The sequence below is a fragment of the Palaemon carinicauda genome, chromosome 11 (assembly GCF_036898095.1).
Source record: "Palaemon carinicauda isolate YSFRI2023 chromosome 11, ASM3689809v2, whole genome shotgun sequence".
NCBI classification, from domain to species: Eukaryota; Metazoa; Arthropoda; class Malacostraca; order Decapoda; family Palaemonidae; genus Palaemon; species Palaemon carinicauda.
The window spans coordinates 155229731-155244730 of NC_090735.1; positions in this window are offsets into that span (position 1 = coordinate 155229731).

Sequence of the window (15000 nt, forward strand, 5' to 3'; positions counted from 1 at the left end):
CTTCAATGTGTTTAGGTCCGGCAACATTGCCGGCTCCTACCACACCTAATATAGGACCCTTTCCCTCCCCCTCTGTTCTTTTATAAATGGCCGAGCCATTATCCTTTTGAGCCGGCATCCAGCAGCCATACCGTTGCCGGTGGGTCGCCGGGGCAGGCCAGACTCCCTCTCTACATCCGTTGTCCGGCTCCCTGCGGCTATGCCAGCTGCAGGCAGCCATGACAACTGCCGGCAGCAATGTTGGATGCCGGCGACCCTGTGTCTTACAAACTGTCGGTAGCTATGACAGCTGCTGGCGGCGATGCAGGCTGCTGGTAGCCATGTCATTTGTCGGCAGCCATCATGGCTGTGAGTGGGAAGTCCCTTCTGTCACCAAGGTCCTTCAGTTCTCCCTTGGACTGCTAGCCACAAGTTATATTGTCGGAGTACCTCCGGCCAGGCCGGCACAGAGAGGTACTGACTCAGCCGGCAGCACGCCGACTGTACTAGTGCTACCGGAGGCTAGCCTGCTGGCGGTGTATCAGCGGGAACTTTCTGGCAATAGTACTGTGGCTGTATGGAAGCCTGAATGTTACATTCTCCTCTTCCATTTGAACCTTCTCTCTGGAGAAAGGCAGTAAAAATAGACTTTACATCATTAATTGCTGTATACATACACAGTAATAGGTAGCCCTCACTCCATGCTATCTCTCTTTTAGCTAGCAAGCTGGATGGGCCGGCAAGAACTAGCTATGTCGGCAACATGCCGGCTGAACTACAGTATATGTTTATACAGAAAGTCAGAATATTTGCAGTAAAGGTTATACTGCAATTAGAAAAACTACTGTATATATAATACTCGTAGTTATTTCCAATATATCTTGGGTATCCCTACTCGGGTATTTGTGGACCCTAATCCTATATTGAAAGAATATAATTTTCTCAAAATTCTGAGCAGAAATCAGTTTTCAGATTACCCTACAATATTAAATATTTTATGGGCTGGGGTGTTACACTCCTAAAACTTAAAGGGTAGAACCCTTATCCTTGAGTCTCCCTGATCAGGAAACTCTATGACTTAATATTGTAAAGGAGGCCAGATCAAATAGATTGGGTGGGATACAAAAATATATGTCTTTTATTTTCCTAGTCCAGTTGGCATCATGCCAGCCGGACCGTGCCGTAAGATGCTTGCCACAAAGGCAGCACACTGGCTGAACTATATTATATATAATTATACAGTAGCTAGTAATTTGTAACATATTATATACTGCAAATAGAAAACTATAGTATGATTATACAGTAGTTATTTCTAACATGTTTGGGTACCCTTGCACGAGCTTCTGCTGGTACAGCTCCCATATTGAAAGAATAGTATTTCTTCAATATTCTTATTAAGAAATTAGTTATCCTTATCCTACAGTGTTAAGAATGAAAAGGGACAGTGATTTATACACTTTTCTACCCCTAGGGTTTAGAACCCTTTTAGTTGGAGTTTCCTTGATAGAGGATTCTCCTTAGAATTAATACTGAGGGAAGGTAACAGCATTTGCTTGCAGGGGATACACAAGTATGTGTCTCCCACTATCCCTGTATAGCTTGCTATCCTAAGCTATTTTGTGAAAAGATGACTTTTATATATTGCTTAATAGTGAGTTAATCAATTGTATACTCATTTGATTTTCCTTTCTTTCCAGGAGGAACACTAGATGACATATGTTGTAGTTTTCTGCAATATTATTTCCGAATCCCTACATTACTGGAACTCGTCTCGGAGAAGATGGGTGCTGTTCCTTTGGACAAAATCCAGTTTTGACCAAACTTTGATGCTTTCCCTAATTGTTTTGTTCGACTAAAGTATGAACCAATGTCAAAAAATGGAACGGAATCGAAGGAGGACATGATTCTCGACCATGATAAGGCACAGGCTATCATGTCAAGTACCCTGAAAAAGGCGGGTTACTCGATGTCGAAGGTATTCACACTAGGTAACAGGCACCCTTACTTTCTTGTTCCTGCATCAATCTTATTCAGCTTTACGGGGAAGGCATTTAAATCTGTTGCCATGGCAGTGGAGGCAGGTAGACCATGTCCTGCACTCAAGGAGTGCAAGGCTAGCCGTTCCCAGACAGGCGAAGGACTGGAAGGAAGCCCACTTAACCTTTTCAGTAGGAAGATTAGATGCAGTTGTTGCCAGTCGACAGTTTAACGGAAATCTCCCTTAATTATACAACTTTCTCTTGTATAACGAACAAGAGACAAAGGATAGACTTGCAGCCTCCCTATCCCTACAAAACTACTTAGAGTTGTGTTCAACCCATCAAGTTACCCCAGACATGCTCATGGTCTTAGCCAAAATACATATGGCTACCTTAGTAAAAGACCTTTATGCCTTTATGAAGGCTAGGGAAGCATAAGGCAGTTTGTTTTCGCTGTTGCATCAGTGAAACATGAAACAAGGAAGATAATATTTTCCAACATCTGGGGTAAAGACCTCTTACCAGACGAGGTAGTTAGAAAAGTGATTAAGAAAGCCACCATGGAAAATATAGGACTTTTCCATAAGTGGGGCATCCTTTCAAAGAGAAAATATTCCACGGTTGTGGGTCCCAAACCTAAAAGGAAGACGGAAAAGTCTGGAAATATCCCACAGTTGCAGTGACCACGGTGCCACAGGCAGGTGGTCTAAAATATAAACCTACTGATCATTCGAAGCATAGCGATGCTTCTGGTAGGAGGGAGGTTCCTTCAGGATCGCTGGACCTTCGATCCTTGAGTCCAAAGGCCTAATCGAGATAGGAATAAGATGGGAGGTAGAAATGTTTCCACCATTATTTCCTCAACTCTTCCTACAATCCAAAACCCTCCTGGAGGAGTATACATGAGAGCTCTAGAGCATAGAGGTGGTAAGAAAACTATAGTCCATCGAATTCCAGAGAAGGGTGTTTGGTGTTCACGATAAGGACTCAAGAAGATTCAGAATCATTCTGAACTTGCTGCCACTCAACAAGTTCAAATAAAACAGAGAGTTCAGAATGTTAATCCTTCTAAACATAAGGACCCTGTTTCACTAAGGGGTGTTCGTATTCTTGTGAGACCTGAAAGTTGTTTATTGGCTACTTCCAGTCAAACACCCCCTCCCCTCCTATCTTGGATTCAAGTTACAGAGGGTTACGTATATCCTAGGAAAGATACTTGTTGGGCTAGAGACAATCCTAGATATCTTCACAGGATTGGCGGACACAGTCACTCAAAAACCAAGCCTGGAAAAGGTTCAAGCAACAATGTACCTGAACGAGAGGATAGGGTGGGCAGTACCCGAAGTGGCTGGTCTATGAATATCCTAGGAAATGATCCAGTTCCAGTAACATCGTGGATGCAAGATAAGCTTCAAGAAGTCTCGATTCTCTCCAGCTCTAAGGTTTCAATTACTAAAAAACCCTTGAAGCCTGTGGTCAGACCAACTCTCCTTTTCCTTGGGAATGTAAAAGAAGATTGCAAGTTCGGTCAAGAGACTCTGGTAATCAGTCAGATTTCCAAAATGCTAGCAAGGAGGAGCTCTGAACTTACTCCAGTTCACAGTAGAGACCGACCCAGTGCTAAGAGCACTGCTGAAAGATGCGTTAAGAGTCTGGAGAAGATACGCAGCAAATGCTTGAAGAGATCTAAGAAGATCGGTATCGGTCCTTCCTTATTAGCTTCCCTAACAAAGGTCAAAGACCGAAAGTCCCAAGACCAGGTTGGTCCTGTCATGAGTGGGGAAACTCACTCCACGCAGATCAGTCTTCCTAGGGCTTATCTGGGACGCCGAAGCAGTAATGAGATGTTGCAATCAACAGTGCTAGAGAACGTCTCATAGAGTTCAGGTAACGTTATCCACCTCTACCTTAAAGGGATGGCATCTGTCAGCAGTTCATGTACAATCGATCCACAATGTTATAGTGGATGCTCTACTTAGCCTCAAGCCGATAGAGTTAGAATGGTCGTCAGACCCAGACCTATTCTCTCCTAGATGGCATCAAGTCCCTGAACTGCAGATCGACTTCTTCATCACGAGCTTATTCAGTTCACAATAGAGACCGACCCAGTGCTAAGAGCACTGCTGAAAGATGCGTAAGAGTCTGGAGAAGATACGCAGCAAATGCTTGAAGAGATCTAAAAAGACCGGTATCGGTCCTTCCCTAGTAGCTTCCCTAACAAAGGTCAAAGACCGAAAGTCCCAAGACCAGGTTGGTCCTGTCATGAGTGGGGAAACTCACCTCACGCAGATCAGACTTCCTAGGGCTGATCTGGGACGCCGAAGCGGTAATGAGATGTTGCAATCAACAATGCTAGAGAACGTCTCATACAGTTCAGGTAACGTTATCCACCTCTACCTTAAAGGGTTGGCATCTGTCAGCAGTTCATGTACAATCGATTCACAATGTTATAGTGGACGCTCTACTTGGGCTCAAGCCGATAGAGTTAGAATGGTCGTCAGACGCAGCCCTATTCTCTCCCAGATGAGATCAAGTCTCCGAACTGCAGATCGACTTCTTCATCACGAGCTTATTCAGTTCACAGTAGAGACCGACCCAGTGCTAAGAGCACTGCTGAAAGATGCGTAAGAGTCTGGAGAAGATACGCAGCAAATGCTTGAAGAGATCTAAAAAGACCGGTATCGGTCCTTCCTTAGTAGCTTCCCTAACAAAGGTCAAAGACCGAAAGTCCCAAGACCAGGTTGGTCCTGTCATGAGTGGGGAAACTCACTCCACGCAGATCAGACTTCCTAGGGCTGATCTGGGACGCCGAAGCAGTAATGAGATGTTGCAATCAACAATGCTAGAGAACGTCTCATACATTTCAGGTAACGTTATCCACCTCTACCTTAAAGGGTTGGCATCTGTCAGCAGGTTCATGTACAATCGATTCACAATGTTATAGTGGACGCTCTACTTGGGCTCAAGCCGATAGAGTTAGAATGGTCGTCAGACGCAGACCTATTCTCTCCCAGATGGGATCAAGTCCCCGAACTGCAGATCGACTTCTTCATCACGAGCGTCTTCAAGAAACTACCTCGATATATAGCTCCATACGTGGATTCTCTAGTGGAGATAGCAGACATCATGTCTCTGTTATGGAAGGGATGGACTTAGGATTTCCTGTTCATCCCATCCAATCCCCTGCTGAAGGTCCTCAACATGCTGAGATCCTTCCAGGAATGAGTAGCTCTGTTTGTTCCCATGTAACCCAAGAGCAATCTGTCCTCTTTAGTGAAGGAACTGAGGCTACGTCTGGCCCTAGTTCTGAACCTAGGACTAATTCAGATGGTTCAGAAGTTAATTGCCTTTGATTTATCATAGAGAGCCCGAACCCTTCGTTTTATGATTTGCTTGCCCTAGCGGTTAGGAAAAGATTCCTAGAAGAATACAAGTCCAAGTCAACTAGAAGACAATATGAGTCTTCTTGGAAAAAGTGGGTTGCTTTTGTAAAAGCAAAAGGTCCGAAAGAAATTTCAATGAACTTCTGTCTGTCCTACTTTGTCCACCTTCATAATCAAGGTCTGGCAGCCAACACGATAACTACGTGCAAGTCAGCCTTGACTAGACCTCTTCTATATGCCTTTCAAGTGGATCTGGCGAATGAAATCTTTAACAAGATCCCGAAAGCATGTGCAAGCCTTAGGCCTGCAGCACCACCAAAGCCCATCTCTTTGTCTTTGGTCAAGGTTCTACATTATGCCTCATCTGTGAACAATAAAGATTGTTCCCTTAAGGATCTAACCCAAAAAGGTTATTTTTCTGTTCACTATAGCATTAGTGAAATAGTGGCCCTATCTAGAGATGAGGGCCACATTCAGCTCACAGAGGGAGAACTGAATCTCTTCCCTGATCCAACCTTTCATGCTAAGAATGAGCTGGCCACTAAGGGGTGGGGGTCCCTGGAGAATCTGCCCTCTCAAGGAAGATGTCTCTCTATATCATATAGAGTGTCTAAAGGTCTATCTTCTTAGAATTTCAGACATCAGGGGAAGACAGCTCTTTAAAGGAGAAACCTCTAGATCAAATTTATCCCTAAAACAAATGAGGGTATAGCTTACCTATTTTATTCGTAGAGCCGATCCTGACAGTACTCCCGCAGGTCATGACCCTAGAAAAATTGCTTCATCTCTGAATTTCTTTCAGTATATGGACTTTGAGTGTTTTCGTTCATACAACGGATGGAAATCATCCAGAGTGTTTCACACACACTATGCGAAACAGGTCCATGAACTAAAGCACTATATAGTAGCCGCAGGTAGCGTATTAAAACCTGCCCCTAATTACTGTCATAGACAGTTAATTTATTGGGACCTTGAACGTCCTCAATCATATACTGTGTTGGAATCATCCAGAGTGTTCTACAAACACTATGCTAAACAGGTCCATGAACTGAAGCATTATATGGTGGCGGCGGGTAGTGTATTTGAACCTGCCGTCTAAGTCTGCGATGAACAGCTAATTGACTGGGACTGTCAATTAAAGGCAGAAGGGGTCATCACATTTAGTGTGAACTCCTTTGAATGAGTGTTACCATGGTGACACTAACTCTGTTCAAAATCCTAGGAGTGGAATTATACAGATAGCACTAGTGCTGTGTGTATATAGTATACAGTGTCAATAGGAGGTAACCGGTTACAGAAATTACGAAGAGAAATTTTATTATAAAAATTTCTCTTCAATCTGAGAGTGGCCCTCATCATTTCTTTCTTTTCAAGAAATAAATATAATTTCTGATTGTGTTACAAGTATAATTCCGTCATCATGCAATTTCTGATTGTGTTACAGGTATAATTTCGTCATCATGCTACATTCGTTTTACTTGTTAATTCATTCAGTCATTTATTAGAAATATATGTCTATTAGAATGTAATTGCGTCCTAATTTGCCCGGCAATTGCATGTTTAAAATATCAGAGTTCTATGACTTACTGAAGTAAGTATTCTTCATATAATTGTATGCTTACAAACAATGGATATAAGACATACTGATATTGATTCTTGGATATATACAAACTATGAGACTGTTTGTATATTCAGTGTATACATATGTTTGTTCATACAATATATGCTAACCTTGAGGCCCCTTTACTACTGACTAGAAAGACTCTAAGCCATGTTTTGTATCGGAGAGAGGATTGTTGTGTAGATTAAGCCGTTCTGCTCTTATGGAATCCTCAGAGTATCATAAGCAGATTTTGGTACCTAAACAATTCAGAGACGAATTGCTGCAGTTAGGTCATGAGGATCCTTTCTCTCAATTGGTCCAAATGACTATAGAAATATTGTCCCAAGATTAAGGCACTGATGATAATCTACAGATACATTAAAGCTCTGTAACGTTTCTATCAGGACATCATGGCTTGAGCCCAGAAAACGGATTTTGAGCGAAGCGAAAAATTTGTTTTTGCGGGAGATGGCCATGTCGTCTAGATGGAGTTTACCTTTCTTTCCTAACAGAAAAGATCTTCACAGTATCACTCCCAAAGTACTGTATCTGTAGCACCAGGCTCAATGCTACAAGGAATGTTCGCCATCTTGGATATGGCGCTGTTATGATACTTAATAGTAGTATGAGAACTACGGTAACCTTGATAAGGCTCCTCTTCTATTCTGCCACTTTCCCCCTCGAAATGTAAACGCTATTGGGGGTGCAGATTACTATGTGGCCTGTCAAGAATACGTCCTCTGATATTATGCCATATATCCTTGAGAGAAAATTTAAGGAAATTTGCGCTAGGAGTTAGAATTTTGGAAGCCTAAAGGTAAAATTCTCTAGGAATATCACTGTAGTACTTATATTCCTTAGGAAACTACTTATAGGAACTTCCGTCAGGACGACACGGCCAACTCAAACAAAAGTAGATTTTTCGGTTCCCTCCAAATTCGTTTTAAATAAATATATATATATATATATATATATATATATATTTATATATATATATATATATATATATATATATTTCACAGTATGAGTAGGGAAATAGTAATTCAAAATGTACTTTTTTGTATTCCCAACGTTTCGTGATTCTTAATCATATTGTCCAGGGCTAAAAATATAACATATACAAAAGAATTAAGAAAAAGGTAAATTTTTTACAAATCCATTCAAAACTATAAAAGTCAGGTAAAATTTGAGTAAAAATTAAAAGAAATATATATATATATATATATATATATATATATATATATATATATATATATATATAACAGACAAAGTAGTGGACCCAACCTCGCAGAAGCGTAATGAGAAACTGTATGCTAACAACAGTTAGAAAACAAACCAAATAAAACTATGACAAATATAACTGAATAGAAGAAACTTGGGTATTTACCGACGGAACTAGTCGTTTGATAAGAAGTTTAAAAAATATTTTGGTGGGGAAACAGTTTTTTTTAAAATGTTCAAACAGATTAATCATTTCAGTATGGAAAGATTCCTCACCAAATTATTTCTTAAACTTCTTAACAGATTATTGAATGACATGTTGGCTCAGACTCCAAAAACACTTAAAGTTCTTAAACTCCAATTTTATGCGAGTTTTCCTTTTCTCCATGAAAATTTCCTTAGGAGAAAGATTACAGAAATTATCCAACATCACTTCCCAGCTGTGGATGTTAAACTCATCCCTAAGAACCCACTCACTATTGGCTCACTTTTCCACTTAAAAGATCGATTGAGTCCTTATATGTCATCTGGTGTTGTATATAAATATGTAAATATAATTTTCCAGAGTGTAACTCTGGGACCTACGTAGGATCCACCAAGAGGTTGTTAAAGGTCAGAATTGATTCCAACAGAGGTGTTAGCTATCGAACTGGTTGCCGAATATCCAACCCTGAACATTCTAATATTCGGATTCATGCTAAAATGACCAAACAAAATATTGAAAACAAAGATTTTACCATTATTGGTCAAGTGTCAAATAACCACGACTTACCTCTTCTCGAATCCATACTAATCAAACGACTAGTTCCGTCGTTAAATATCAAAGCTTCTTCTATTCAGTTATATTTATCATAGTTTTCTTTGGTTTGTTTTCTAACACTTGTTTGCATACAGTTTCTCACAACGCTTCTGCGAGCTTGGTTCCACTACTTTTCCTGATATATATATATATATATATATATATATATATATATTTCTTTTTTTCCTTTTAATTTTCCTCTAAATTTTAGCTGATTTTTATAGTTTTGATTCAATTTGTAAAAGAATTTAATTGTTTCATGACTCTTTTGTATATATTTTATTTCTAGTCCTGGACAATGTGATTGAGAATCACGAAACATTGGGAATGAAAAAAAAAACACATTTTGAACTACTCTTTCCCTATCCATACTATGGTATATGTGTTCATTACTGGCTGTTGCTGCTTTCACCGAACAATAATATATATATATATATATATATATATATATTTATATATATATACATAAACACACAAACACACACACACACACACACATATATATATATATATATATACACACACAAACACACACACACTAACACACACACACGCATATATATATATATATATATATAAATATTTACATATATATATTGTCAGGCAGTAACGTAATTTTAAAGTAAAATCTTGTTGTTTTGCCTTTTTGCACTGATGGCTTTCATTTTTATTTTGTTTACAGTTTTGTAAAGCTAAATTAAGTATTTTGCTGTTGGTTTTACATTAGTACATATATTTTGGTTAAATGTAGTGTTTAATTTGCTTTGGTTTAAATGTAATGTTTAATTTGCTTTGGTTGAAAAAGCTTAAGTTTTGTGGCGCCATCTATTGAGTGTATTTTGAAGTGCAGCCTTCCCCAGTATTTTTACTTCCTTGGCAAATTTTTAACTCATTTATTTTTCTTCGTGGTGACTGGGAGTGTTGTAAGGAGAGGTGACCTGTGACTCTCGTAAAGTATTCTCGGGAGTCGAGTTCAAGGCCGTTGAAGACTCTGGAGCTGCTGATCTGCCTATTGTGGATTATATATACAATTTGTCATTGAGCTGCTTCTTAATGTGGAAGGCAGTTTACCTGTGAAGCTACGTGTGAGAACAAAAGTTGCAACTGTGGTTCAAGTGATCTACTGCTTAACCTGGACATTGGCAGTTTGATGTAGAGCAGGGCTCGAGAGCCTTTTTCATCTTTGATGGATATATCTACTGTATCAGCACCAGAGTGGTCTTGTTAGAGCAAGTAGGGAGGCTTCTCTCAGGTAAGAGGAACATCCCCTGTATTTTGTCGAGCCGTAGACTGAAAGTGCATATCAGCCAACGGTTGTGAAGGGCTGTTCTACTGATGAGAGTGACTACTTATGACCACATTTTTGAGCAGCAAATGGACTCATCTATATCAGTACCGGTCTGTGTCATAGGACCGATATATTTGTGCATTTAACTATTGTCAAAGCTGATGAAGGTTTAATATGAGAGTGTTGTAAGATTATGTACCTTAATATTAAGGTTTAGATTGTGATATAGGTAGGATTATTGTTTCTTTTTGTATGTTATTCCACTTCTTTCCTTTCTGTTTAGTAATAGGTTAGCGTGGTGGGTAAATGCTTTTGGATAGCTTAACATTAAAGATTTGATTTTCTCACTATGAGTAGGGTTTAGTTTTAGCATTAAGTGACTCATTGAGTTAATCGATGGCATATTGTATTTAATCAATTTATTACTTTTTGTGGGCCATCAGTGCTAGTACCTTTATTGTTGTAATAAATATTGTGAAATTTTTGCCCTTATGTCTTTCTGGTTTCCCTTGTTCCTACTGATTTGAGTTTTTGTCACTGGATTTGTGAATAAGATAAAAGAACCCGTTATGGCTTCCTTCTAGAGGGTGTTCATAACATATTTTGGCGACCGTGACAGGATCCAGGACAAACTCATTCGGTGGTGCAAGTTACTAGACTGTGCTCTGGGTGAAATTTTTCAATATTTATTTTTGTTGTGCTTCACCAACTTCCTTCTTTTCCTTTTCATTATGTCTGATGTAGAGTTTAACCCTGCCGAATTTTTGGCTTCTGAGAATTGTATTGGGTATTTGAGTGCTTTGACTAAAGAAAATTTTAAAGCTTGTGCTAGGTCGTTAGGCATTTCTTTGACAAATAGGGAATTGAAAATGGACGTATATAATCTGGTTAAGAATAGGCTGTGTGAACTTAAACAAACTGCTGATGAATTAACTGGTGAAAGCATGAGTGAGTCTGATGTAAAAGGGGCTCCGGGATTGAGTCTTTTTCAGGATCCGTCTCAATGTGGACTGATTTTTGAAGGGTATGGCAGTCTGCCTGATGGTAAAAGTCAGACTGAGGGGGTTCCTCGCACTGATAATGTGTCTCCAGCAGTTCCTACTCGTTCGGTCAAAGGAGAAAATAAGCCACTAGTTAAGGATTTCCAGAACATGTTGAAACTAAAGAAGTTAGAGTTCGAGGAGTTTGAGAGAATCAGAGCACATGAGAGAACGATGCTTAGCATGCAGTTAGAGCTGGCCAAGATCCAGCAAAGTAAGAGGTGTGAGAGTACCCGCATCCATGAAGATATTGGGCAAAAGTTTAGTTTTGGGGATGCTCTAAAACTTGTACCTTGTTTTACTGAGGAGAATGTGCCTGAATTTTTAAAGGCTTTCGGAAGGGTTGCTTCTAGGTTGTCTTGGCCTAGGGAGGTCTGGACAGTGTTGATTCAATGTCACTTACTGGGCAAGGCTCAGAAGGTTTATAATGCCATAGAGGAGCAAGTATCTCGGGATTATGAGAAAGCGAAAGCTTTGATATTAAAAGCTTATGATTTGGTTCCCGAGGCCTACAGGCAGAGGTTTAGGAATTTTAACAAAACCCCGAACATGACTTATGTAGAGTTTGCTCGTGTAAAGCAGGAGCATTTTGATGATTGGCTCAAGAGTCGCCAAGTAACTACTTTGGCGGCCTTAAAAGAATTGATATTGATTGAAGACTTTTAAAAATCGTGTGCTAAAGATTTAAGAGTTCATTTAGAAGACTTGAAAGTGACTTCTTTTCCCAGAATTGCTCAGTTGAGTGATGAATATATATTGACCCATAAGGTTGGTACGGAGAACGTCAGGGGTAATTTCCCTGTGGTCAAGGGTAACTGGGAGAGTAAAAAGATTGTTTGTTAACCAAAATAATTCTAATTTCCAGGCTTACTCTAACTCTAAAGCAAATTCCAATTTTCAGGTCAAAAATCAACCAAACTGTAATCCCAGTGGTAATTTTGTAGATAGGACTTCTGCAAAAACTAATAATGCTCATCCTAGTCGTACTATAACAAGTGGTGTGGGAAGTAGAACCTGTTACTGGTGTAATAAGACAGGACTTATCCAAGCTAATTGTTTTGCTCGTCAGAGGTATTTACAGAGGCAGACTACTTCTCCTATTGCTGTGGTGAATAATGTTAAGGCTTCTCAACAATCTGTAGAGAATGAAGAAAATGGTAGCAAAGGTAATAAAGAGAATGATTCCCCCATGTGACTGTCATTTAATAAGTATATTTGGCCAGGTAAACTGAGATTTGAGAAGGAAGTTATAAATGTGAAATTTTTGAGGGATACAGGTGCTGCCCGATCTTTATTGTTAAGAGGTAGGTTACCTCTTAACGTGAAGATCGCTAACTATATTATTTTAAGTGGTTTTCCGGACACTGTTGTGTCGGCTCCTGTGGTTGAAGGAGAGATTGACATATTGGGTGTCGTAAAGAATATTAATCTGGCCATTGTTGATAAACTACCTATACCTGGGATAGATTGTATCCTAGGAAATGACTTGTGTAATGTGGAGGGACAAGAATTGTTTCCCATTTTAAATTTAAATAAATTACCCATTGCTGTAACTCCTCGCTCCCAGAGGAAAGGGCGCAACCTCTTGATGGACGGAGAGGATTTACATTTAGACCCTGTTCAAGTGGATGTAGCAGTAGGAAGGCTCGAGTCTGTAGGAAGTAGTGGTAGTAGTAAGGTAGTTAGAGCATGGAATAGGGCTGATTTTATAAAAGCTCAGCATGATGAATTTGATGTGGAAATAACTGAGGGGGATGATATTTCTAAGCCATGTATTGTATCGGAGAGAGGACTGTTGTGTAGATGAAGCCGTTCTGCTCTTATGGAATCCTCAGAGTATCATAAGCAGATTTTGGTACCTAAACAATTCAGAGACGAATTGCTGCAGTTAGCTCATGAGGATCCTTTCTCGGGACACTTTGGGGTAACAAAAACTTTTAAGAGATTAACCAGGCTTTTTTGGTGGCCTAAAATGAGAAGGTGTATTAAGCAGTTCTTGCGAACTTGTGTAACGTGCCAGGTCATGGGTAAACATAATCATGTATTGCGAAAAGCTCCATTAAAACCCATCCCTGTAATTGGTGAACCATTTTCTGAGATTGTCATTGATGTTGTTGGTCCTTTACCTAGAACTCAATCGGAATTTAGGTATTTATTAACTGTGATGGATAGGGCTTCTCGGTTCCCAGAGGCTTTCCCTCTTAGGAAAGTAACGTCAAAAGCTGTCTAGGAAAAGTTAGTAGAATATTTTTGTCGTTATGGGTTACCTTGTACCATTCAATCAGATTGTGGTACTAACTTTACTTCCAAGTACTTTAAGGACAGGTGTGCTGAACTGGCCATTCAGCACATCACCAGTGTCCCATACCATCCTGAAAGTCAAGGGGTTGTGGAAAGGTTCCACCAAACCTTAAAAAGTATAATTGGCAAGTACTGTTATGAAAGGGAGAGTAGTTGGGATAAGGAACTACCTTATGCGTTATTTGCAATAAGAACTCACCCAAATGAATCGACTGGTGTTTCTCCTTTCAGATTGGTGTATGGTCATGATGTTCGAGGTGTTTTAGAAGTGTTATTTGAAGTGTTGATTGGGGGACGAAAACAAATTCAAAATCTAAATATATTTTTATCTAATTTGTAAAATAAATTGAGTGGTGCCTGGAAGTTTGCCAAAGGTAATCTGGAAGCTTCCCAGGCTAGTATGAAAGCATTCCATGATCGTAAGGCAGTTAGTCGTTCTTTCGAATCTGGAGATCTGGTTCTGGTTTTAGATATGGACCCTGATAGTTTTCTGAAACCCAGATTTAAAGGTCCATGGAAGGTAATAAGAAAGGTATCTGACTTTAACTACTAATTAGATTCTCCAGGTTCTACTAGGAAGAGTAGAATTTTTCACATTAATAGGTTAAAGAAATATGAAGGTAGAAATCTAAGTCCATTAAATATTGTTTATGAAATGCCATGTCCTCTAGCTACTGTATTTTATGATAATGTTGATGACCATGTACCTGTAGAGAATTTAAGAACCAAGGTTGAGATTTTTAATAAGGCAAATGTTTTGTTGGAACATCTGGATGAAGTCCAGAAGAAAGATTTGTTATGTTTGATAACGGCTTTTCCAGAAGTGTTTAGAGAGGCTCCAGGGCTTACTTCATGGCTTGAACATGATGTTGAGGTTGGTGATGCTCTTCCAATAAAGCAGGCTCCTTACCGCCTGAACCCAGAAAAAGCCAAAGTAGTCGAGAAGGAGGTACAGTATATGCTGGACCACGATCTTATCCAACCCAGTTCAAGTCCTTGGAGTTCTCCTATTGTTCTGGTAAAGAAACCTGATGGTAATTATAGAATGTGTGTTGACTACCGTACGGTTAATCAGGTAACAAAGAGTGACAGTTTCCCTCTTCCCCGGATTGATGATTTAATAGACCGAATAGGTAATGCCAAATTTTTAACGAAATTAGACTTATTGAAGGGTTATTGGCAGGTGCCATTGTCTCACAGGGCCCGTGAGATTTCAGCATTTGTCACCCCCAATGGGTTATATGAGTGTAAGGTGATGCCTTTTGGGTTGAAAAATGCAGCCATTACGTTCCAGCGCCTTATGAATAGGGTGATATGCGGGCTGGTGGGTACCGAAATATATACTGACGACTTGGTGGTATATAGTCAGGACTGGAAAACCCATGTTGAAAGGTTAAGAAAACTCTT